General features: G+C 50.3%; 1 long non-coding RNA gene across 1 annotated transcript; it reads left to right on the top strand.

Moving 5' to 3' along the window:
* Window positions 1-4,213: 4,213 nt before the first annotated feature.
* LOC144730993 (uncharacterized) lies at window positions 4,214-10,831 on the top strand. Its single transcript, XR_013587882.1, has 3 exons — window positions 4,214-4,733; window positions 7,325-7,366; window positions 8,040-10,831. It is a non-coding gene; the product is annotated as an uncharacterized LOC144730993 (long non-coding RNA).
* The last annotated feature ends 1,635 nt before the right edge of the window (window positions 10,832-12,466 follow it).

Genomic DNA, 12,466 nt, shown 5'->3' on the forward strand with positions numbered 1-12,466 from the left:
GTCCATCGCTGAATTATCATCGTTGAGAATGTGACGGGCTTCTTCCCACTCGTTTAACACAAAGCAATCGTTGGGGCTTCTATACTTGTGTAATGTGAGGATATATCCGGCTCACTGACGTATCACAACTCGTCATGATGATTGGCTCTGCCGGTCCTGGTCTATAGCCAATGGGGGGAAGCCTAGGGGCGTGGCCCTGATGTAATGGTAAGGTGACAGCTGTAAGGATTGGTTCTGCTGGCTTTGGCCACAGCCAATGGGGAGATGAGTCAGGGGCGTGGTCCCGGGAGCTTACGAGGGAGCCTAGAATATTCCATGGAGGCTAACCAGGACTGGTGGAAACGTACCACGTGACCCGGGTATGAAATAGGGGTGGAGACGAACGACACGTGGTCAGAACAGGAACGAACAGAGGAAGGGGGCCACGCGGGAGCGGGGCTCCGGGTTGCCACGTGGCGGTGCGTCTATCTATCCCTCTCACGCTGCCTGTCAGCAGCGTGAAGGAAAGTTGTAATACAAGTTGAATAAAAGACGGATTCCAGAAGTCGCCTCAACGACCTTTATTACACTTGGTGAATGTCCTTTTGTACAGCTCAGGCTGTTGGCGTGAGAATAAAGGGACTCGTTCCAACGCCTTGTCACACGTCTGCATCATTAGTCTTATTACTCCGTTATATGTATGTACAGTATGTGTATGTCTGTCGAACTTATTTCGCACCGTACGTGGCCAACCGTGCCAATCGGAGGTGCCAGGTAAGGACAACAAACTCAACACCAAAAAGCATTTCTAAAGAAATGAGTACTGCACCAGGGAAGCGTCCATATGTAAACGGTGACAATGATTTGCCGCGTTGTTAATCAATTCAATACTCGATGGAGTTTCCTCCCCACGCCGCGTAAGTCACACCGTGGAGTCGTGCCGACGTTCCGAATTTCAAGCCTCATCGAGGGCACACCCACCCACTGCTCCGCATGGATTTGTCCTGCCAAGAAAACGGTGGTGGTAGTGGCTCCTCCATAAACCGCGACAGAAAAAGCGACTATTCGCCGCCGCCGCTGCTGCTGCTGCACGCACCTCTGTCCACACGTGGGACATTAGAGATGACCCCCACCACCCCCCCTGCCCCACACCGTGCAGAGACTGTGACCAGCCGAATCACACAGTGGAACCCCAATGCGTTCTCGACGGCGCGGTACTCGCCGCGCCGCTCCCCGAAGCTGTCGGCATCGCGCACAAATTAAAAAACGGGACGGCACGTTGAACTTCTTTCGCACCGTACGTAGCCAGCAGCGCTAATCGGAGGTGCGGACGAAGCACAGCCAACTTGGACCCAAGGCAGTTCAAGGCAGATCTAGATTTTAAAATGGGCACACGCGTGATTCGGAGTTATACGAAGAGTCATCGATTCGGTGATGGTCACAGAATTCCTCCACTGAAATGTGTGCTTTGTGTGTGTCTGTGTGTGTGTGGGGAGCGGTAGTGTAGCGGTTAGCGCACTGCGCTACAAACCCGAGGACCCAAGTTCTATACAGCCAACACCAGTGACGATTATTTTAACTGGTCTTGGGCCTCCCCTAGGTCAACTCAGCCTCAAATGAGTACCTGGTGTGGTGTGTAAACATCGTCACTGGGGAGACCAAGGCGGCCGGGGGTGGTGCTGGCCACCCACCCCCTCGTGTGCCGTACCGGCCTTCATAGGTGCTCGCTAACAACACTTGCCCCAACAGTCTGTTAAGGCTACACGGGTGAATCTTTGTCTTTTATTGTGTGTTTTGACATCGTTATACACCAAGGTTATTCCCGGCGCGTTCTTGTGCAGAACGAGAGGAATAGTCCATTCGGAAGTCATCTGACCGAGGCGTTACCCCCAAAGAATGTCTACGCAGAGCGATTTTCGCGGAGGAATTGATTTGCCGTGCCCAAGAGAGCAGCGCTTCTTATCCTGGGGGTGCGAGGCAGGGCCAGGTTGTTGTAGAAGGTAGATCGTCGAAAACGCAAATGTGAGGCACGGCCACGCGAGTACAACTTAGTTTGTTTATTCTCGATTTGAAGTGTTCGTGACTGCAAGGATCCATACTCTTTGGTTCTTTCGGTAAAGTCACGTAGATGAAAAATAAAATAAATATTTGTTTTTATATTATTATTTTGAGTTTTCATCTACGTGACTTTACTGTGTTTAATCAAACCCCACGTGTTTATTAAACGTGAGACCGTTTTTTTTACACGATCGAGAACGATCAAAGGGAGGGTCTCGCAAGGCTGCTGTCAAGGTTACGCAGCGCAGTGCCTGAGAAGAAGGTGCCGAGATGCCAATGTCGAGATCTCTGCCCGCCCACAACGAGGGGAATTCTGGAGAGTTTATCCGCCTGTAGTCTTTGTTGTTGTTGTTTTGTTGTTGCCGTGTTCCCACGTTGACGGAGCGCGCAGACTACGGCGGTTTGGCGCAACGTCGTGGGTCCCATCGTGAATGAATGGCGCTAAATGCGCGTCAATATCCCCACTGCTCTTCTGTGCGTGGGTTTTTTTGTGTTTTTAAAAGCAACTGCGGAGGAGGAAGATAGTGGTGGTGGGGGAAGTTGCTGAGATTGCGTTCGCAGAAGCACGCACAATGACTGTGCGTCGTGGGGCAGGCGTATCCACTGTCCACTTACTTCCCTAACTGGTCAACCGCGTGTTTTTACGGTGATGACAGCGACGGCAGCTGCAGTTGAACAGTAATCCTCAGTACCCTGTTCCGTACTGGGTGATGTGTGCCCCCCACCATCACCACCCGCGTGATTTGTTGCGAATTGTCGAGATCTGTGGGTTCAATTTTATTCAAGGAAGGGATCTTTGCCCATAAACTTCTGGGCGTTGGCCAGAATCGCTCCATTGCGTGCCGCCGCACGGGAGACTTGAGTGTCGAAACCGGTCGTAAGTGTGTCTCGTGTTGAACCAACGGTGGGTTGTATATGAAAACAACATTTGGGTAGACATGGCCTTTTTTTTACATTGGAGTGAATGTAGCGGGCCTTAGTAGGCTCACACGTACCAATTGCGTGCCACATGTATGAGGTTGGTTTAACACGCAGTAGGCATTCGCAAATAAATATCATCCATTTCATTCTTCACCTGAGGACGGCTGCTTGCGTTGTGGCCGAAACGTCGTGAGAATTATTTTATTATGTTTTATTTTTATTATTTTCCTTCTACGTGACTTTACCGAAAGAACCAAGAAGAGAAATATCATCCATAATACAGGTTTTTTTGTGTTGGGTTATATCGCGTAAATATATATGAATGTGTCGTTTAACCCGCCCGCCACCCAACACAGCCAATTAGTAAGGTTTGTCACGTAAACAGAGCGTGCCAATTCGTTACTAGTATAGCACTACACCGGTGTGTTGGAGAGTAAATCCACAACGTTTACAATCTGAGTACGACGTTCCGCCAATAATTACAACCAGCATCATCAGGCGGCAGGCAGATTTGTGTGGGGTAGATCTGGATCGTAAATGTTGTGGATTTACTCTCCAGCTATACTAGTAACGAATTGGCATGCTCTGTTTACGTGACAACCCTTACTAATTGGCTGTGTCGAATGGTGGCGGATTTAACGACACATTCATATTTACGTGATCTGACCCCATACAACGTGTAAAGATCGCCATTGAAGAGACAAAGGCAGCCGGGCATGTGTATGTCGAGTTCAATTCTTGCCTACGGCTAACTTTAGTGCCGAGCAGTTATGTTTAAATGCCCCTCTGCGGCCGTCTGGAACCCTCTTTCTTCCGATATTCGGACGCCGTTGACGCTACGAACTTTTAAATCACCTAGATTGAAACCTAATTTCTTCGGAACGGCTTTGTGTGTGCTTAGATGTGCCCCCCCCCTCCAGCGCCTCCGATTAGCACGGGTCGGACTACGTACGGCGCGAAAGAAGTTCAACGCACGTTCCATACACGCGAAGCACCCCCTCCCCGTCATCCACCAGGCAAACCGCCCGCTGCTCGCAAGCCCCTCGGTGCGGAGAAGCCGGGGGTGGAGTTTTCTGCGAACCAGAGCCTCCATCCCACGGCGTCCGTCCATCCCCCGAGATGGAATGACTCCGCGTGCTCTGCACGTTCTGCTCTCTCTGTCTCGCTCTGCGAGCCCTCTCTCTCTCTCTGTTTTGCAAGACTTCGTAAGAGGTTGGGGAGGGGTGGGGGGGAAGGAAACTCTGTCCTGCGGCAGTCTGCGCTTGTAGCAACAGTCGTTAAGTGAAGCTGCTGCTGCTGCTGCTGCCAAGTTGACGCGCGTATTTACGCGCGTGCGTGATTTACAGCCGTGTGCGTGCGTGGCTCGCGGAGTGGTTTGCGTGCTGCGCTACGAACCCAGCGTAAACGGGAGCTCGATGATTCTGGGCTCACGGCCACCAACACCGGTGACGATTATCTTAATCGGTCGTAGGCATCCCCTAGGTTGACTTAGTCTGAAATTGAAACCTGCTGCGGGGCGTTAACATCGATACTAAAAAGGCGGTCGGGCGTGGTGTTGGCCACCCACTCCCTCGTGTGCAGTGCAGGCAGTTCATAGGTGCGGCTCGCCAACAGCACTTTGCCCTGAGCGCCTCTCTTTGCTGTACGTACAGGCACACGGCTCATCGGACGCTTGTTGGGCACGGTGAAGAAGCTCCCGGCACGTGGAGCGAAACGTCGGACATCGTGCCAAACGACAACGCCGACACGAAGCAGAAGAAAAACAAGTATAACCCGTAAAAACAAAGTTTTTCACTATAAATCCTTTATATGCGTGTCGGCTAGAGTCCTCTCGTCCTCTGGCTTGGGATGGCTGCCACCTATGGGTCAGATGATTGCATTGCACCATTAAGCAATTGATAATTAAATATAATATTTTTGTCCTAAAAAGTGTAACATTTTCGAAAAAAATTTCACGAACATTAATTGTCACGCACAACGAGTCTGTGTGGAAAATATCAGCTCGATTGGATCACGGGAAGTGGGTTAAAAAACGACCGAAAGATTTGCACGGTCCTAAGCAAGCAAGTGAACTTAATATAAAGGATTTAATAAACACATTGGATTTCAAACTCGTGGTCAGGACCAAACGTTGCGAGCGAATTCAACATTCCATAAAAAAAATATAAGAGAATTTGCCTGGAAAATGTGGCGACCACGGAACACAAACAGAAATTCCTCCGGGGTTGTTGGCTGTGTGGGCTTCGTGCTTTCGCTCTGGATCTGCCACGACTGGGTCAGATGTTCCACTGAATTCTTCCCATCAAGCCCCCGTGAATCCAGTGGGGGTGTAGAGGGCTGGGCGTTGCCTCTGGCTGGATAATTACGGTCACAATTTTGCCTCGTACACGAAGTCCAGACGTGGGTGGATGATATAGCGGCCCCAGGGTAACTAAGTTGCCCTGGCTTTGTGCCAATGATGACCTCCGTCCTAGTCCATGCGTGCGAGTGGGAGTTTGTACGAGTGAGTGTGTGTGTGTCTGTGTGTGTCACTTGAGCCAGTGGCTGGCTGAAGTACCATCTGTTGAGGAAGTACGGAAGGCGATCCGGAATCTGAGACCAGGAAAAGTGCCGGGCAGAGATGATATCCCAAGCGAAATCCTGAGGGGTTCTGCAGGATTGGAAGGATTCCCTGGTGATCCCCCTCTTTGAGAAGGAGGAATGCACAGACTATAACAATTAGGGGGGCATCTCCCTCCTCAGTGTGTCGGGAAAGGTCCTGGCAAGGATTATATTTATTCAACATCGCCTTGCTAGACACGCTGAGGAGAGGCTTGCGGAGACCCAATGCGGTTTCAGGCCATGACGGTCCTGCACAGATGCAATATTTTTTGTCTATTTGCTACAGCAGAGGTGTAGGGAATTCCAACAGGACATACATCTCTGCTTTATTGACCTCATCAAGGCCTATTATATCATCAATAGGCCTGGGCTCTGTGTTGTCCGTGCTTGCGGAGTCCCTGACTGCTCATGATCATTAAGGATCTTCATGATGGTGGGCAGGCCCAGGTAAAGCTGCGTGGCCGGGAGTCGGAGCCATTCCCTGTTCACCTTGGGATGCGACAGGGATGTATTCTGGCTCCCACGTTATTTAACATCGTTTTCGACCACGTAGTTCGAGAAACCTACCATGGCTGTACCGGAAGAATTTCCATCTGGTACAGATACAATGGAAGACTGATCGATGCCCGGCTGGATTGTGTGAGGAGCTCACAAATCCTTGAAAGATCTGGACAAAGCCCTAACGGTGAGCTCCTCCAGCAGGCAAGGCTGCGTTGGCTGGGTCATGTAGCCCGCAGGCCCAGCCACCGCATGCCTAAACAGCTTTTGTTCGGCCGGATCGACGGAGATTAACGGCCGCGGCACGGGCTGAAGAAGAGATGGAGTGATGTGGTACTGGAGGATGTAGAGCAGAGTGGACTGCCGATGACTGGTACCAGCGGTGTCAAGATCGGCCTCTGTGGAGGAGGCTGGTGAAGGAGGCTACTGGGCAGAGGGAGGCAATCGCCCTCCAGCAAAAACAACAGAGGGCAGAGGAGCGACGCTCACAACAACGAGCCATGCGCCGGGTGGCTAAAACGCAGCGAGTTGGCACAGTAAGGGGCACAGGTGAGGCATCAGCCAGTCATCTCAGTCAGTCGACCCATGGCACCTGGGTCTGTCCCGTGACCTCCTGCCAGCGGGCGTTCGACACTTCACGTGGCCTTAACGTGCACCTAGCCTGGCACAAGCGCCGTAGTGATGTCACCGCCACTAAGTGGCGAATGGCGGCGGCGGCTGTTGTTATGTCTGTGAGATGGTGGGAAGCGCTCGCGCAGTGGTTGCGCAAATACGGCGAAACCGAGTTCGATTCGCGCTCACGAACAATAATCAGAGGTAAATATTAGACCCGGTCCTGGGTCTCTCCTAGGTCGACTCAGCCTCAAATGAGTAGCCTGGTGCGATGTGTAAACATCGCGGCTCGGGAGACAAAGGCGGCCGGGCCTTCATAGGTGCTATTCGCTAACAGCACTTGCCCCAACAGTCTGTTGAGGCTATCCGGTGATCTAGGCTTGAAGATGCGCAGCAGTGATAGTTGCATGTGTAACGTTGTCTTGTAACCAAACAACGATCATGATACTCGCGTATTTATATGCGGGTTTACTCGATCGGGTCTTTCACAAGGTGAGAGATCAAACGCAGAAGATCCCCTGGGGTTTGATCTTGCACGAAGCTCATGGTCCACCCTAAAGCGCATCCACCGCACACACCATGGCAGATGCGGATACCCTGACGGGCAAATGGACAATGTTGAACTCTCCCGTGGTGTGCGACTGTGGCCATCCAGAACAAGACCGTGCAACGACGCAATGCCCCGATCCACAAATACGTAAGTAGACATCACGACGATGATACACTCCTGACGCGGTTGAGCCGCCTGAATGTGAAATTATAATTATTGCTCTGCGTCTACATCACCGGCTGTGCGAAACAAAAAATCCGATCGTGTTGTATACAGGGTGCTTCAAAAATTGTTAACGCTTATATGAGACTATCGTTTTTAACGGACAAAGAACGAACCGTACACTGTAACATGATAACAGATGTAATGTTAATAGCTTACACAAGTCAAAGAGTCTACACTTGTTCGCCATCATTGTCAACACGTGCATCTGGGAGTCTTCTCCATGTGGTCTCCAGAGCCCGGAGGTACATTTCTTGTGGTTGTTGTTGTTGCCAATTCTCAGAAGCGTTAATATTGTTTTGGAAGCGCCCCGTGTATGTACCAATATTAAATTTCGATTTAAAGCTTTCGTGACTGCAGGGATTTATCTTCTTGGTTATTTCGGTAAAGTCACGTAGAAGGGAAATAATAAAATAATATTTTTTTCCTTTTATTTTTTTATTTCCCTTCTACGTGACTTTACCGAAAGAACCAAGAAGATGTACCAATATTCTCAAAGAGCTTGAGATGTGGGCGCCCCGTGACAAACTGGGGGAGGGGGGCGAGGTTGGGTGCGTGGAGGGACGGAGGGCCGATGAGGTTCTTGTGCCGGTTCCAGGAGGAGAGACGTCCCACTGAGAACGACCGAGAGCAAGGATGACGCACATCGCACGCGCACGTGCGATGTGCGGGTGTGGGGGAGATGGGATCTCGATGAAGGACATTCTGTGAGAAAGGGCGACGGTGGCACCTTGGGGTTGTGCTGCGTGGGAGGAGACGCGGCATGGATTAAGAAAGACGGTGGCGGTGGTTGGTGGTGGTGGTGATGGTGGTGCTGTTCAAGTGCAAGGGAAAGAAACACACAGATGCTGTTTTGACGACTGAGAGGAAGTGGGGCCGTGCAGTGGAACAAAGAAAGCTCAAGTTCGGACCGGCTGGAGCGAGTTCGAGCCAGAGTTTATATATATTTTTAATTATTTTAAAATGTTCTCCATTGGGCCGACGAGTAAAGACGACAACTTAACGCGCCTTGAGACATGAGTGGAAGGCGCCTTACAAATACATGTCAATTATCAATTGCTGTTGTTGTTAGTATTCGTCCTGGGCGAGTACGGCTGTTGGATGTCTCTCAAGCAGGGCCGCCCCCCCCCTCGTCTCGTCGCTCCCGTGCACCCATCGCGTCACCGTGGCCACCACAATCCAGGGATGGAAGCCAGAGCCAATCAATCAATCACTCGACACGCGGCCAAACTTGTGAATGTCAGCTCTGGCGAGCACGGTTGGCTACGTACGGTGTGAAAGAAGTTCAACATGCCGCGCTTGCAAACAGCTGCCGCTGAGTGATTTGAGTTGGGCTGCGTGAGCGGTCTTCTTCGTCGTCTTCTTTCGCATGGCTGATGATGTAGACGCAGAGAGCGAAAACTACAATTTCACATTCAGGTGGCCAAGCCAGATAAGCGCGTCGGTAGCAGCGGAGCGCATCGCCGTGATGTCTCATTCGCGTTTGTGCAATCGGGGCTTTGCGTTGCGTCGCTGTCCGTTGTTACGGTCTGTTCTGGGTGACCACAGAGGCAGAGGACTGGAGAGTTTTTTTTAATTCTCCATTTGCGCATCAGGTGTCCGCATCGGCTGCCCGTGGCTTCTGGTACACACTCGAGCAGCTTCCTGGAAGACCACGGCCGTGTGAGGACCGTGTTGTCGTCTTCTTGGTTCTTTCGGTAAAGTCACGTAGAAGGGAAGTAATAAAATAATAAAAATAAAACATAATAAAATAATTCTCACGACGTTTCGGCCACAACGCAAGCAGCCGTCCGCAGGTGATGACCAGGTCTGTCGGGGAGACACCGTGGGTCGGCTAATGGGGCCCGAGTCTGGTGACCCGGTCTATCCTTGGCGACCACCGCGGTGCCAGTTTCCCTGTTTTCAGGCCGTCTCACCGGGCTACTCATTGGAATGCGAAACACAAATAACCGAGATCGGATGATCGCTTGGAGGTGGCCCACGTGACTCATAAGACGGAGCACTGAGCCGGCCGCCACGGATGGCATTATTTTAACACGCGCTAGAGAGGGCTTTCACGGCCAATCGTATCCATAATAGAGGGTGTTTTTTTGGGTTAGATCGCGTAAATGTGTCCTTAAACTCGCCACCATCCCTCACAGTAAATTAGTAAGATGTGTCACGTAAACAGAACATGCCAATTCGTTACTAGTACAGCACACCCGTGTGTTGTAGAGTAAACCCACAATATTCACAATTCATGATGATTGTAAACATTTGGGTGGAGGAATAATGTGACCATCAACGAATCTATCACTCCACATCAGGCGTGGGTCCATTTTTTTAAAATCTAGATTTCAAACTCACTTCATTAGAACCGCTTTTTGTGTTTAAGTGTTGGTGTCCTTTCTCCACACGCTTGCCTACGTACGGTGCGAAGAAGATCAGTGGCGACTGATATTCACACATTTTCCTGGCCTTATCTCCCCCAGCGCGAACACGCACTAACCAGCATAGTGAAGTATGGTCAAACGTCCCCCCCGCATCTCCCCATGACTGGCACGGCATGCTGTGGTCTTCATCATCCAGCATTGCATTGACAGCGGGGAGTAAAGTATTTATTATTTGTTATAAAAATAACAAGCTTACCGAACGGTGCATGAGTAATCAAATAAACGGAACATGATTGGAACAGCTGCTCCACAGCTGCTCGGAAGCCTTACGGAGACTTCCCACAACATTGACAATCAAATTGCCAAACCCAGCACCCCCCTTGCCGTCCTTGAAAGGAGTCGTTGTGGTCGTCGTCGGGGATGACGTCCGTCACGTTTACGGGTGGCTTTTGAGGTGGCTGAGGAGTCAGATATTTATATTCTTAGGTTGTTTCGGTAAAGTCACGTAGGTAAAAAAATAATAAAAGTAAAATAAAATAAAAATCACGACCTTTCGGAGGCAACACAGGCTTCCGTCTTCAGGTGGAACCGTCACAGCCCGACAGCTGTATCTATTAAATGAGAGATTACAAGAGATACCACTCCGTATATTTAATGGTTGAGGGGGGGGGGCAGATATTTGGGCAATGAGGGCACGCGGTCGGTGATGTGATGTCGTGATGCTGTAGACACCCTGCTGGTCAACACGAGGCTTCGTTTACAGAACTCCCGCGTGCCACGTGGTGGAGGGCGCAGAGTTGTTCAGCGCCCGCACGCTTCGCTCGTGACTCAAGCGGAACTTGCCGCGTCGTTGTGCCCCCTTCCACCCCAAGAAGCGGCGCGGCTTTGCTGTCGCAGCGGCTGCTACCGCCGCCCCTCGCTGACTTGATGATCTCCGCCTGAGCTCGGCGTGGGACAGCACAGGCTGTCGATGCCCTGTATCGACAGCCGAGTTAAGCGGGGCGACACATTCAAAGGGAAACAATACAAATTTGAAAAAAAAACGACAAATAACACTGGTCAAGAATAAAAAGCATTTTTTTCTGGCCTGGACTTTTGCAGCTGCTTTAGACTAATTTCAGGGCGCTGATTCCAAATCTGATCTCAGATTTTCTCTATCACATCTCATTTTTATGCTATCGGCATACCCCATTTTCATTGATTTTACCCGAAATTAACTCTGTCACTTATGATTGCAAGTTGATGCGAGTCAGTGACTGCTTTAGTGTTAAAATATGGCGCTGTATTTTTAGGATAGTGTGTTTATAATATCATTTTATGTAGATATCCACATTTATTTAATATTTTTCTTCTGCAGTTTTTATTGAAAATGCAATATTTGATATCTCAAAAACCTGATGTGATATACAAAAAACTGATGCCAGATTTGGAATCAGCACCCCAAAATTACCTTAAAACCGTTACAATACCTTATGCCAGAAAAAGTGTGTTGACCAGTGTAATATAACGAAGATGTCATTATTTCAATTCCCGGGTGCGTACAGAGGACATATGAATTAGAATTCATTTCTCAACATTTATGATCATTAAACGGAAAATGTGGCAGCATAGCGTTTCCCAGTTTACCAAAAAAAAACTCGGCCTCGATTTGCCTTTGGAGTTTGGGGTTTGGGAGCCACCGATCGCGCAGCCCGCCCCGAGGGCACTGCCAGTCGCTGTCCAGGGCCCCCTCTGAGCGAACTTCCCCCCCCGGGACACGTTGCCACCTGTCCCGGTTTCCAACCCCTGTTGGGTCGTCCCCTTATTTCGGTGGCTAAGTCTCCGGCAAATGAGCGAGTCTCCCGCAATATATTAGAAGTCGCCGGCAATTCGTCAGTCGCGTGGCGATAATAACAGCAAATAATCCACCACTCCAGACAGTGCATTAGCAAGTAGCTCGACCGTCTGTTGTTGCCAGATATTGTGTCCACCCATGCTCTGTCCCAGATTTTGTGTTGTTGTCGTAGCTGCAGAGGTGGCAACCCGCGCTCGCTGAGCCGTGAGCTGATTACGAGCTCGCACACGCAATCTCAGTGGCTTGCAAGCGTCAGCTAGGGACGGCGATGTACATTCCTAGAATTGTTTACCTTAATTTTGCAATTCGCGCTGCGTTTGTTTTCCCCAAACATGTGCTGAGTGTAAGACGCGTAATAACGTTGATTTAAGTGCCAATTTTTATTTTGCTAATTATTACACGCTCCCGTTCAACCGCTCGTGTGTTGCTGTGTGGTGTTTCTCAATCGCCCCACGGGTGCATTGCTTGCGGCCATACCCACCCACAGCCCTCAGACTTTATTGCAGCCCCTAAAGGCGTTTGTCGCTTGTTGCCAGATGTTTTCGGCTCGAAACCAACCGGCCGGCCTGGTTAATACTGCGGGGTGCATTCGCGAAGCGTACGCGATGTCTGCTTCACAGCCACGTTGAAGATCCTGCGGAATTATTCGTAAACGACTTGATCATGTCCGTCGGCGTATATTTTCTTTAAAAAAAAATAACTAAACGGCAATACCATCCGCCCTGCTGGTGCGCCGTATATATTTGCAGTCATGTCCCAGGTGCCAGCTAGATGCGACGTGGCCACGGATGATACTCGGGGTCCCCTAGGGTGGACTGC

This window comes from Lampetra planeri, chromosome 37, assembly GCF_965212315.1.
Source record: "Lampetra planeri chromosome 37, kcLamPlan1.2.h2, whole genome shotgun sequence".
Taxonomy (NCBI): Eukaryota; Metazoa; Chordata; class Hyperoartia; order Petromyzontiformes; family Petromyzontidae; genus Lampetra; species Lampetra planeri.